This window comes from Bombus huntii, unplaced genomic scaffold (assembly GCF_024542735.1).
Source record: "Bombus huntii isolate Logan2020A unplaced genomic scaffold, iyBomHunt1.1 ctg00000205.1, whole genome shotgun sequence".
NCBI classification, from domain to species: domain Eukaryota; kingdom Metazoa; phylum Arthropoda; class Insecta; order Hymenoptera; family Apidae; genus Bombus; species Bombus huntii.
In genome coordinates this window covers 10,001-22,500 of record NW_026099434.1, presented here as the reverse complement: position 1 = coordinate 22,500, position 12,500 = coordinate 10,001, and the positions used below count along the sequence as shown (strand labels likewise).

General features: G+C 45.4%; 1 long non-coding RNA gene and 3 other non-coding genes across 4 annotated transcripts in view; 3 read left to right on the top strand and 1 right to left on the bottom strand.

Moving 5' to 3' along the window:
• The window catches only part of LOC126877655 (uncharacterized), a 38,462-nt gene extending 28,392 nt beyond the window's left edge, over positions 1–10,070 (bottom strand). The window contains exon 1 of the long non-coding RNA XR_007695223.1: positions 8,206–10,070. This is a non-coding gene — a long non-coding RNA (uncharacterized LOC126877655). The remainder of the gene's footprint in view (positions 1–8,205) is intronic.
• LOC126877664 (small subunit ribosomal RNA) lies at positions 4,915–6,837 on the top strand. Its single transcript, XR_007695232.1, has one exon. It is a non-coding gene; the product is annotated as a small subunit ribosomal RNA (ribosomal RNA).
• A 153-nt stretch (positions 10,071–10,223) lies between the features above and the next one.
• On the top strand, positions 10,224–10,378 carry LOC126877656 (5.8S ribosomal RNA). Its single transcript, XR_007695224.1, has one exon. It is a non-coding gene; the product is annotated as a 5.8S ribosomal RNA (ribosomal RNA).
• A 1,936-nt stretch (positions 10,379–12,314) lies between these two features.
• Positions 12,315–12,500, top strand: part of LOC126877658 (large subunit ribosomal RNA) — a 4,085-nt gene continuing 3,899 nt past the window's right edge. The window contains exon 1 of the ribosomal RNA XR_007695227.1: positions 12,315–12,500. This exon is cut by the window's right edge and continues 3,899 nt beyond it. This is a non-coding gene — a ribosomal RNA (large subunit ribosomal RNA).

The window sequence follows — 12,500 nt, the reverse complement described above, 5'->3', positions numbered from 1 at the left end:
TTTCATCCTCCGGACCAACGTGACCGGGACGTTGGAACTTAGAATTTTTTCGCCCCGTTACGAAAGTACCGAAAGTTCAACTCGAAATAACTCGCTAAAAAGCGTTATAACGTATCGAAATTTTGCGTGAAATCGTTACGTTTCGACGAAATCTAGTCGAAAGTAGCGATTTCACTTTATTTTTTTAAAAATTTCGTCCTCCGGACCAACCTGACCGGGACGTTGGAACTTAGAATTTTTTCGCCCCGTTACGAAAGTACCGCAAGTTCAACTCGAAATAACTCGCTAAAAAGCGTTATAACGTATCGAAATTTGCGTGAAATCGTTACGTTTCGACGAAATCTAGTCGAAAGTAGCGATTTCACTTTATTTTTTTTAAAAAATTTCATCCTCCGGACCAACGTGACCGGGACGTTGGAACTTAGAATTTTTTCGCCCCGTTACGAAAGTACCGAAAGTTCAACTCGAAATAACTCGCTAAAAAGCGTTATAACGTATCGAAATTTTGCGTGAAATCGTTACGTTTCGACGAAATCTAGTCGAAAGTAGCGATTTCACTTTATTTTTTTGAAAAATTTCATCCTCCGGACCAACGTGACTGGGACGTTGGAACTTAGAATTTTTTCGCACCGCTACGAAAAGGCCGAAAGATCCCCTCCAAATAACTCGTTAAAAAGTGTTATAACGTACGAATATTTTTCAAGAAATCGTTATAACTCGATAAAATACGTCGGGATTAAGCGTTTATATCGTCGGCAGACGGATATAAAAACGTTTGGACCGACACGACCGGTCGTTGGAACATAGAAAAATTCCGAGCCGGTACGTTGGGACTTAGAAAAATTCGAGGGCGAAAAAGTTTTTTCGAGTTTATTCGTTAAAAAGCGTTACAAGGTATGAATTTTTTTGCATAAATCGACGTAACTCGACGAAATACGTCGGGATTAATGGTTTATTTCCGTCCGAGAACGATTTTTAAAAACGGACCTATGCGGCCGGTCGTTCGTACTTGGAAAATTTTCGGACCGAACACTCTTTTTCGATTAATTCGTTAAAAGCGTTATAACGTACGAATATTTTTCAAGAAATCGTTATAACTCGATAAAATACGTCGGGATTAAGGCTTTATATCGTCGGCAGACGGATATAAAAACGTTTGGACCGACACGACCGGTCGTTGGAAACATAGAAAAATTCCGGAGCCGGTACGTTGGGACTTAGAAAAATTCCGAGGCGAAAAAGTTTTTTTCGAGTTATTCGTTAAAAAGCGTTACAAGGTATGAATTTTTTTGCATAAATCGACGTAACTCGACGAAATACGTCGGGATTAATGGTTTATTTCGTCCGAGAACGATTTTTAAAACGGACCTATGCGGCCGGTCGTTCGTACTTAGAAAATTTTCGGACCGAACACTCTTTTTCGATTAATTCGTTAAAAAGCGTTATAACGTACGAATATTTTTCAAGAAATCGTTATAACTCGATAAAATACGTCGGGATTAAGCGTTTATATCGTCGGCAGACGGATATAAAAACGTTTGGACCGACACGACCGGTCGTTGGAACATAGAAAAATTCCGAGCCGGTACGTTGGGACTTAGAAAAATTCCGAGGGCGAAAAAGTTTTTTTCGAGTTTATTCGTTAAAAAGCGTTACAAGGTATGAATTTTTTTGCATAAATCGACGTAACTCGACGAAATACGTCGGGATTAATGGTTTATTTCCGTCCGAGAACGATTTTTAAAAACGACCTATGCGGCCGGTCGTTGCTACTTAGAAATTTTCGGACCGAACACTCTTTTCGATTAATTCGTTAAAAAGCGTTATAACGTACGAATATTTTTCAAGAAATCGTTATAACTCGATAAAATACGTCGGGATTAAGCGTTTATATCGTCGGCAGACGGATATAAAAACGTTTGGACCGACACGACCGGTCGTTGGAACATAGAAAAATTCCGAGCCGGTACGTTGGGACTTAGAAAAATTCCGAGCGCGAAACAAGTTTTTTCGAGTTTATTCGTTAAAAAGCGTTACAAGGTATGAATTTTTTTGCATAAATCGACGTAACTCGACGAAATACGTCGGGATTAATGGTTTATTTCCGTCCGAGAACGATTTTTAAAAACGGACCTATGCGGCCGGTCGTTCGTACTTAGAAAATTTTCGGACCGAACACTCTTTTTCGATTAATTCGTTAAAAAGCGTTATAACGTACGAATATTTTTCAAGAAATCGTTATAACTCGATAAAATACGTCGGGATTAAGCGTTTATATCGTCGGCAGACGGATATAAAAACGTTTGGACCGACACGACCGGTCGTTGGAACATAGAAAAATTCCGAGCCGGTACGTTGGGACTTAGAAAAATTCCGAGCGCGAAAAAGTTTTTTCGAGTTTATTCGTTAAAAAGCGTTACAAGGTATGAATTTTTTTGCATAAATCGACGTAACTCGACGAAATACGTCGGGATTAATGGTTTATTTCCGTCCGAGAACGATTTTTAAAAACGGACCTATGCGGCCGGTCGTTCGTACTTAGAAAATTTTCGGACCGAACACTCTTTTTCGATTAATTCGTTAAAAAGCGTTATAACGTACGAATATTTTTCAAGAAATCGTTATAACTCGATAAAATACGTCGGGATTAAGCGTTTATATCGTCGGCAGACGGATATAAAAACGTTTGGACCGACACGACCGGTCGTTGGAACATAGAAAAATTCCGAGCCGGTACGTTGGGACTTAGAAAAATTCCGAGCGCGAAAAAGTTTTTTCGAGTTTATTCGTTAAAAAGCGTTACAAGGTATGAATTTTTTTGCATAAATCGACGTAACTCGACGAAATACGTCGGGATTAATGGTTTATTTCCGTCCGAGAACGATTTTTAAAAACGGACCTATGCGGCCGGTCGTTCGTACTTAGAAAATTTTCGGACCGAACACTCTTTTTCGATTAATTCGTTAAAAAGCGTTATAACGTACGAATATTTTTCAAGAAATCGTTATAACTCGATAAAATACGTCGGGATTAAGCGTTTATATCGTCGGCAGACGGATATAAAAACGTTTGGACCGACACGACCGGTCGTTGGAACATAGAAAAATTCCGAGCCGGTACGTTGGGACTTAGAAAAATTCCGAGCGCGAAAAAGTTTTTTCGAGTTTATTCGTTAAAAAGCGTTACAAGGTATGAATTTTTTTGCATAAATCGACGTAACTCGACGAAATACGTCGGGATTAATGGTTTATTTCCGTCCGAGAACGATTTTTAAAAACGGACCTATGCGGCCGGTCGTTCGTACTTAGAAAATTTTCGGACCGAACACTCTTTTTCACTCTTTTTCGATTAATTCGTTAAAAAGCGTTATAACGTACGAATATTTTTCAAGAAATCGTTATAACTCGATAAAATACGTCGGGATTAAGCGTTTATATCGTCGGCAGACGGATATAAAAACGTTTGGACCGACACGACCGGTCGTTGGAACATAGAAAAATTCCGAGCCGGTACGTTGGGACTTAGAAAAATTCCGAGGGCGAAAAAGTTTTTTCGAGTTTATTCGTTAAAAAGCGTTACAAGGTATAAATTTTTTTACGGGAATCGTTCTATCTCTATTAAATACGTCGGGATTAAACATTTTTATCGATTTTTTCAAAAAATTAGCGTTCGTCGAACTGACACGACTGGGATATTTTTCTAATTTTTTCGTTAATTAACGTTACAAGGTATATATTTTTTTGCATATTTCTACTTATTTTAACGTATTGTAATTGATTATAAACTTATTTTTTGTCCGTATTCGATAAAAGAGTATGTTTACTGATGCAATTTTTCGGTGAAAAAAAAAATTAATTTTTTGGTAAAAATGCATTTCTATTATGTTAATAAAACGTCTGGTAATGTATTTCGATGGTTGGATATTGGCTTTGTATAGTAGTGATCGAGCGTTCGCGAGACTAAGTTCCAGCGTCCCTTCCGAACGGTACGTTGCTACGGAGGTTTTGCACCGTAAGCGCGCGGCCGCTAGCCCGGCCGGCGCCGGCCTTCCGGCTGGCGCTTTCGTATCTATAAGAGAGACGTCGAGCCGGACGGTTCGGTCGGAACAGCGTTGAGCGCGTGGCTATTCTACGGCCTCGGTTGAGAATTCAGTCACCGCTCCTCGAGTCTTAGTGTATTTTACGCTATTTCTCGACTGTTCCTCCGTTCTCGTTCTGGTTTTTTCTCTACACTGCTGCGCCGCGGGTCGCTGTCCTGGACGTAATGACCAAATATCGTGGCAAGGTTCCCCTGAGTCGGGAAGCTGGTGACCTGTGTGTACGTATTCTAACAAAAATTGTTAGATGCGTGTGTGCTTGTACTAACTGAGCATCGATTCATTCAAAAGAGTATAACCGTCTGCTTTCTATAAAAACTTCTGCTTTCGCAGAAGTATCCGATGAGGCGGTAGGAGCGTACTATCTTTGCGTAGTATGTCTTCTGCCGAAAATGTTCTACCGATTGAAAGAATATTCTTACGGTATGTCCAGCGCGACGCACTGGGATACGCGCTTGTTCGTTCAGCGTGAGGTGCGTATACGTGCTTTACCGCTAAGATATTCTAATAAGTCTTTTTACACGAAGACAGCATTATGGAAATGTTCCTTTAGAAGTACGATTCTAAACATTTTATATAAGACTATGAGAAAGAGAGAGAGAGAAGAGAGGAGGTGGAGTTGAGAATTACAAAGTGGCTGCGAGCGGCGTTCGAAGATTATTACTGAACTATGGGTGTATCTCGAACGTCGCTAGGAGATATATTTTATAGATATATCTATCTTAAGAACGAAAAGTCTCGTCGTACGGTGCTTACGTCCCACCTACGACACGAAGAGAACTTAAACGAAATTTATAAGAATTGTTATACGAATAAGATCCCTGGTTGATCCTGCCAGTAGTCATATGCTTGTCTCAAAGATTAAGCCATGCATGTCTCAGTACATGCCGCATTAAGGTGAAACCGCGAATGGCTCATTAAATCAGTTATGGTTTCTTAGATCATACCTACATTTACTTGGATAACTGTGGTAATTCTAGAGCTAATACATGCAAACAGATTCCGACCAGAGATGGTAGGAATGCTTTTATTAGATCAAAACCAATCGGTGGCGGATGGCTCGTCTGTCCGTCCATCGTTTGTTTTGGTGACTCTGAATAACTTTGTGCTGATCGCATGGTCATCTAGCACCGGCGACGCATCTTTCAAATGTCTGCCTTATCAACTGTCGATGGTAGGTTCTGCGCCTACCATGGTTGTAACGGGTAACGGGGAATCAGGGTTCGATTCCGGAGAGGGAGCCTGAGAAACAGCTACCACATCCAAGGAAGGCAGCAGGCGCGCAAATTACCCACTCCCGGCACGGGGAGGTAGTGACGAAAAATAACGATACGGGACTCATCCGAGGCCCCGTAATCGGAATGAGTACACTTTAAATCCTTTAACGAGGACCAATTGGAGGGCAAGTCTGGTGCCAGCAGCCGCGGTAATTCCAGCTCCAATAGCGTATATTAAAGTTGTTGCGGTTAAAAAGCTCGTAGTTGAATCTGTGTGTCACAGTGTCGGTTCACCGCTCGCGGTGTTTAACTGGCATTATGTGGTACGTCCTATCGGTGGGCTTAGCTCCTCGCGGGCGGTCCAACTAATATCCCATCGCGGTGCTCTTCACTGAGTGTCGAGGTGGGCCGATACGTTTACTTTGAACAAATTAGAGTGCTTAAAGCAGGCTACCTTCGCCTGAATACTGTGTGCATGGAATAATGGAATAGGACCTCGGTTCTATTTTGTTGGTTTTCGGAGCCCCGAGGTAATGATTAATAGGGACAGATGGGGGCATTCGTATTGCGACGTTAGAGGTGAAATTCTTGGATCGTCGCAAGACGGACAGAAGCGAAAGCATTTGCCAAAAATGTTTTCATTAATCAAGAACGAAAGTTAGAGGTTCGAAGGCGATCAGATACCGCCCTAGTTCTAACCATAAACGATGCCAGCCAGCGATCCGCCGAAGTTCCTCCGATGACTCGGCGGGCAGCTTCCGGGAAACCAAAGCTTTTGGGTTCCGGGGGAAGTATGGTTGCAAAGCTGAAACTTAAAGGAATTGACGGAAGGGCACCACCAGGAGTGGAGCCTGCGGCTTAATTTGACTCAACACGGGAAACCTCACCAGGCCCGGACACCGGAAGGATTGACAGATTGATAGCTCTTTCTTGATTCGGTGGGTGGTGGTGCATGGCCGTTCTTAGTTGGTGGAGCGATTTGTCTGGTTAATTCCGATAACGAACGAGACTCTAGCCTGCTAAATAGACGTAACTTATGGTATCTCGAAGGCCCCCGGCTTCGGTCGGTGGGTTTTTACTACCAACGTACAAACAAATCTTCTTAGAGGAACAGGCGGCTTCTAGCCGCACGAGATTGAGCAATAACAGGTCTGTGATGCCCTTAGATGTTCTGGGCCGCACGCGCGCTACACTGAAGGAATCAGCGTGTTTTCCCTGGCCGAAAGGCCCGGGTAACCCGCTGAACCTCCTTCGTGCTAGGGATTGGGGCTTGCAATTATTCCCCATGAACGAGGAATTCCCAGTAAGCGCGAGTCATAAGCTCGCGTTGATTACGTCCCTGCCCTTTGTACACACCGCCCGTCGCTACTACCGATTGAATGATTTAGTGAGGTCTTCGGACTGGTGCGCGGCCAATGTGATAAGCATTGCCGATGTTACCGGGAAGATGACCAAACTTGATCATTTAGAGGAAGTAAAAGTCGTAACAAGGTTTCCGTAGGTGAACCTGCGGAAGGATCATTAACGATACGATACCAAAAGAATTTGACTTGAACACATATAAAAACTATGAAATATATATCACAATGGTCGGTAAGGAGCCGTACTCCTCCTGTATCGACGAAAGTATATACGACGTATTAACAAGCTATATACTTTAACAAACGAAAACGCCAGGGAGCTTGGCAACCTCCGTTGGCACGAATAGAAATATTCTTAAGGAGGAGACGACCCTCCAGCTACGGAATTATACGAAGAGAAGGTGGCACTCTCTCTCGATCATCGGGATGAAGAGATATATATATACAAGTATAAAAACGAAATGCGAATGAAACTTATTCGAGGCGCCTGCGTGAGGTCGTAAACAGAAAGACCCGCCGTCTCCGAATAAAACATATAACATATAATATATATATATATGAAATTCTAATAAAAGGGAACTCTAGCTTCGAAAGAGCCAACAAAAGTTAAGGCTCGATATCAAACGAAAAAATTACGATGGAAACCAGGTGTAAAGAGAAATGCAGTCGTGGCGCCTGCGAGAGGCCGTACACAGAAAGACCCGCCGTCACGATCTCGTATTTCGTATTTGCATCGTGGAAACCGTACAAACGAAATATAAAAGTCCATGCAAACTAATAAGAAAATCTCTAAAGTGCCTCGTGTCGGAGTGATCATGCTCGCCTATTCTCTTCTATGTTTCGTGGTCTGTGTTGCGTTTGTTCTCCTCCTAGCAACGGGACATATCGAAGACTCCTCTTTGGGATCGAACGAAGCGTCTAGAACGAGTCGACGAGAGCGAAAGAACTTGTAGCGAGTCGCGCAGAGCGAAAGGATACCGATATACATCTTCGAAGGTTCTCTTCGAAGATCCATGGATACCTTCTGCGTCGACTTCTCTCGTCTCTTTCATCGAAACTCTCGTCGTTCTCGAAACGTGCTTCCTACCCAAAGGGCGTGTGCTCTTCGTATGTCGTTTCGTTCGAAATAACGAAACCACGTGTAACATACTCGTGGATCGGGTAACCTAGAACGAAGACGCATCGCGTGGATGTTGGCCCGCTATGCGACGATGACCGATGATGATGATGATGATGATGATGATGATATGATGATGATGTCGATGTCGACGACGACGACGATGAAGACGATGTGTAGCAACGATTCGTAACTAGTCTAGCCGAAGTTCGTTCAGAGGGGAACGCCGCCGGCTTCGAAGCCTCGATGTCGTGAGTCGGACACCCGTGCCGTCGCTAGAGTTTTTCAAACTCTGCTTCTGGATATTGGGACGAAAGACCGCTCGAGGACGACGACAGCCGTGCGTGCGTATCCCATCGAATTTTTTTTACACCACCTGAACGAGACTAAAGTTTCGTCTAGTTGATCGTCTACCGTCGCATAATGTATATTATATACCGTTCAGAGGGGACCGGCTGTCTATCCTCGTTGTCGTGAGTCGGACACCCGTGCCGTCGCTAGAGTTTTTCAAACTCTGCTTCTGGATATCGGGACGAAAGACCGCGCGAGGACGACGGATGCGAGTCCCATCGAATTTTTGACTTACACACTACCTGAACGAGACTTAAAGTTTCATATTATATACCGTTCAGAGGGGACCGGCTGTCTATCCTCGTTGTCGTGAGTCGGACACCCGTGCCGTCGCTAGAGTTTTTCAAACTCTGCTTCTGGATATCGGGACGAAAGACCGCGCGAGGACGACGGATGCGAGTCCCATCGAATTTTTGACTTACACACTACCTGAACGAGACTTAAAGTTTCATATAATATACCGTTCAGAGGGGACCGGCTGTCTTTCCTCGTTGTCGTGAGTCGGACACCCGTGCCGTCGCTAGAGTTTTTCAAACTCTGCTTCTGGATATCGGGACGAAAGACCGCGCGAGGACGACGGATGCGAGTCCCATCGAATTTTTTATTTACACACTACCTGAACGAGACTTAAAGTTTCATCCAGTTTGTCGTCTATCATCGCATATATAATATACCGTTCAGAGGGGACCGGCTGTCTATCCTCGTTGTCGTGAGTCGGACACCCGTGCCGTCGCTAGAGTTTTTCAAACTCTGCTTCTGGATATCGGGACGAAAGACCGCGCGAGGACGACGGATGCGAGTCCCATCGAATTTTTGACTTACACACTACCTGAACGAGACTTAAAGTTTCATATAATATACCGTTCAGAGGGGACCGGCTGTCTTTCCTCGTTGTCGTGAGTCGGACACCCGTGCCGTCGCTAGAGTTTTTCAAACTCTGCTTCTGGATATCGGGACGAAAGACCGCGCGAGGACGACGGATGCGAGTCCCATCGAATTTTTGATTTACACACTACCTGAACGAGACTTAAAGTTTCATCCAGTTTGTCGTCTATCATCTCATATATAATATACCGTTCAGAGGGGACCGGCTGTCTATCCTCGTTGTCGTGAGTCGGACACCCGTGCCGTCGCTAGAGTTTTTCAAACTCTGCTTCTGGATGTTGGGACGAAAGACCGCGCGAGGACGATGGATGCGTGTCCCATCGAATTTTTGATTTACAAGACACACACTACCTGAACGAGACTAAAGTTTCATCGAGTTTATCATCGCATAACCCGTTCGGAGGGGACCGGCTGTCTATCCTCGTTGTCGTGAGTCGGACACCCGTGCCGTCGCTAGAGTTTTTCAAACTCTGCTTCTGGATATCGGGACGAAAGACCGCGCGAGGACGATGGCTGCGAGTCCCATCGAATTTTTGTTTTTTTTTTTTTTTTTAAAGAAAAAACACCACCCGAACGGAGATGTGTTCTATCTTTCGTCGATTTTTCATGCTTTCAGTCGGTCGCGTGGTCGCCATCCGTTCGGAGGGGATCGCCGGCTTCGAAACCTCGATGTCGTGAGTCGGACACCCGTGCCGTCGCTAGAGTTTTTCAAACTCTGCTTCTGGATATTGGGACGAAAGACCGCTCGAGGCGGACGGCCGCGCGAATCCCATCGAATCTTTACTATCACCCGAACGATGGAGAGATGCACGCGCGCTGTTTCTTGAATAATTGGACGAGAGAGTAGAATCAAACACATATATAACATGGGCTAGCCACCGTGCTTACTCGTTCGCGAGATCGTGTGCTGTACAGAGGATTCAGAATCGGGTGTATATATCCCCGTCGTTTCCTGACGAACGGAGCTTCGATCTCGATGGTTGTTATATATCATAATGTACTTTACGCCCGGCCGGCGAACGCGCGTATCTTCGCGCGTTCGTCGTTTTCTTTTTTTTTCGAACGTTTTTGTGTCGTCAATCCTATGGCGACTTCTGCGCGTTCGATTCCCGTTGGTCGAACGTGACGGAACTCGGCTTCGCTAGAACCGAGAAGAGTACATTTGAGTATTGAACTGTTGTAAATTTATAAAAGATTACCCTGAACGGTGGATCACTTGGCTCGTGGGTCGATGAAGAACGCAGCTAATTGCGCGTCAACGTGTGAACTGCAGGACACATGAACATCGACATTTCGAACGCACATTGCGGTCCACGGATACAATTCCTGGACCACGCCTGGCTGAGGGTTGCTCACGTAAACCTAAGACTGCTTGCGTTGCGTATCGTTACTCTCCGTATCTGTCTCTCTCTGTCCCTTCTTGCCTTAACAACCCGCCGTCGTTCTTCTTTATATAAGAGAACGTTTCAGAGTCGGACGAAGGTACAAGAACGAGGATACGAATAAGAGCGGACGGAGAGAACATACGCGACGTACGAGCGATTGTTGGACGCTCGTCGGCGTTCGTCGCGGTCGTGCAGAGACCGTGCAAGTCGTACGCATGCTCGATATATAATCTATCGTGTTCACGGGAGACTACGAAACTCTACCTCTGTCTCTCTCTGTCCCTTCTTGCCTTGACAACCCGCCGTCGTTCTTCTTAAAAATTATAAGAGAACGTTTCAGAGTCGGACGAAGGTATACGAAGGGATACGAATAAGAGCGGAGAGAACCGGTCACGGACCTGCGTGAGTGCTCGCGGCGTCGTGAGTCGTCCTTACGAGGGCGACCGCCCGCTTATGCACCGCTTCGTGTATCGGTTATCGAACGTATATACTCGTAGTGTTCTCCTCGTGACCGATTTTTTTTTCATATCAGGCGATATATGCTACGTTTGCCGGTGTTCGACGCACGAAGGTCCGCGCCCCCGACGTCGTCTTAAAAGAATATTATATTTGGCGAGACTGAGAGAGAAAGCAAATATGGGAACTCGGTCGAGAGAGGAGAGAAGAGAGAACCAAAAAAAAAACCTAAACTCGATGGCGTGCGAAACTTTGCCATAATCTACCGTCTTTTCTTAAGACTCTCGTACAGCCCCAGGGATCGAATGCCCACTCCGTCTCTTCGCGAAAGCGACTGACAACAACGAGGACCGTCGCATCGATGGGTCGTCGTTGCGTTTTACACGCTCTGTGCTTTTTTACAAGCCCCGAAAGTATCAGCCGTAGATCCGGGAACGCACACGCGAGATTTCTTCGAGCGCTCTGACGACTTAGGGAGGTATGATCCCCAGCGTCGCGCGGAGATCGGAGAGTACACGTACTCGTATCGGGACGAATTTTCCCCGTCGTCGTGTATCTCTCTGCCCGCGCGCCTGGCTCCCGAAAAGCCACGTTCGTCGGAAATCTTACATATTATTATGTAACGCGTGTGCGAACTAGCGTGTGTCTAAGATCGGCTATACACGGGTGCTGCTGTAACTACAAGCTCGAGGTGTTTTCCGCAGCGTTTCTGTACCCGAGGAAGATGCGCATGTGAGTCCGTTACGAAGTTGTTCGTACGGTCGTCGTCGTCGGAGAGATCGTAGACGAGGAAGAAGACGATCCCCTTTGGCGAGGCTCGAGAAAAAAACTTTGAGAGAGACGAGGTATACACGCGCGTACGACTATGTCGTGCGCGCGTGTGATTTTTTTTTTATGGCAATTCGACGCTTCGAGAATAGAGAAAAGAGAGTGTTGGTCATCCCATGCCTCTTCGTCGTCTATCGCTGGACCGCGCATCCTAACGTCGCGCCGGTCGTCCAGTCCCCGAACACACACACCCACCCGACGGTACGTCTCGCTCGCTTTTTCACTTGCGTGAGTTCCCGTACCGGGAACCGCTGGAATCGTCGAGAGAAGAGAAACGGCTGTAGGAGAAAAAGAGGACGGACGTTAAAAACCGGACGATCGTTACACGGATGTCTTGCGTGAGTCTTAGCTCGAACATGATACGACGAACGAAGTTTGGCACTTTGGCGAGATGCATAAAACGCTCGTACATACATACATACATATATATTGTATATCGAATAGAGAGTGTTCTCCTTCTATTCGAATTTTTTTTCTCTTTGAGGCGATTTTCGCACAGAGAAATACACACACACACACCACCTTCTCTCGCACCGAATCTTTCCGAGCTTTCGTTTTCTACGAGTCTACGCAAAACACGACACGAACGAATTTTCGTTTCGCGTCGTGACGTTGAAGCGACCTCAGAGTAGGCGAGATCACCCGCTGAATTTAAGCATATTACTAAGCGGAGGAAAAGAAACTAACAAGGATTTCCTTAGTAGCGGCGAGCGAACAGGAATTAGCCCAGCACTGAATCCCGCGGTTCCGCCGTTGGGAAATGTAGTGTTCGGGAGGATCCGATTGACCCGAGACGTCGAACCG